Below are 877 nucleotides of genomic sequence, written 5' to 3' on the forward strand. Positions count from 1 at the left end.
AAACGTTCATACGCTGCTGATGAGACTGTCAACTGGTACATTCACACTGTGCACTATATGGAAATACTGCCTAAAACAAAATAGACATATAACCTGTTGATGGAGTTGTTAAGTAGCAACCAGTCAGTTCCAACTCATAGCATCCCCATGTACAGAATGAAACCTACCCTGTCTTGCATCATACTCACAATTGTCCCACTATATGACCCCATTGTTGCAGCCACTGTGTCAATCCACCTTCTTTGGGGTCTTCCTCTTTTTCACTGACTTTCTACTTTACCAAGCATGATGTCCTTCTCCAAGGACTGGTCCCTCTTAATAACATATCCAAAGTACAAGAGGACAAGTCTTGCCACCCTCACTTCTAATGAACATTCTGGCTGTACTTCTTCCAAGACAGAGTTGTTCGTTCTTCATGGTACATTCAGTATTATTTCCCAACACCATAGATAACCTACCAGCCTGAAACTCCATGGCTACATTTGGACGCAAGGAAAAACACATGCTTATTACCCTTGACAGGCATGTTCACAGCAGCATTAGGATTAGCAGTGTTCATGACGATGAACTGCCCGTCGAATCATTTCCGACCCATAGCGACCCCTCCCTGGGTTTCCGAGGCTGTATTACTAGGGAAGTAGATTGCCCAACATTCCTTCCCAGGAGTGGCTGGTGGATTTGAACCACCAGCTTTATGGTTAGCAGTCAAAGGCCTTAGGCACTACAGCACCAGAGCGCCTATAGAGTTATGAAGTCGGGTGAAATGAAGGAAGAGAAGGAGAAAAAGGAGAAGAGGGCAAGGAAACGCATCCTCAAACTGATTAGGATTTGGATGGGAGAAGTAGAAGCTTTATTTTCTCCGGAGCTTCCGCGGGTA

The sequence above is a fragment of the Orycteropus afer genome, unplaced genomic scaffold (assembly GCF_000298275.1).
Source record: "Orycteropus afer afer isolate SDZICR_OR568_19922 unplaced genomic scaffold, OryAfe1.0 scaffold00919, whole genome shotgun sequence".
Taxonomy (NCBI): Eukaryota; Metazoa; Chordata; class Mammalia; order Tubulidentata; family Orycteropodidae; genus Orycteropus; species Orycteropus afer.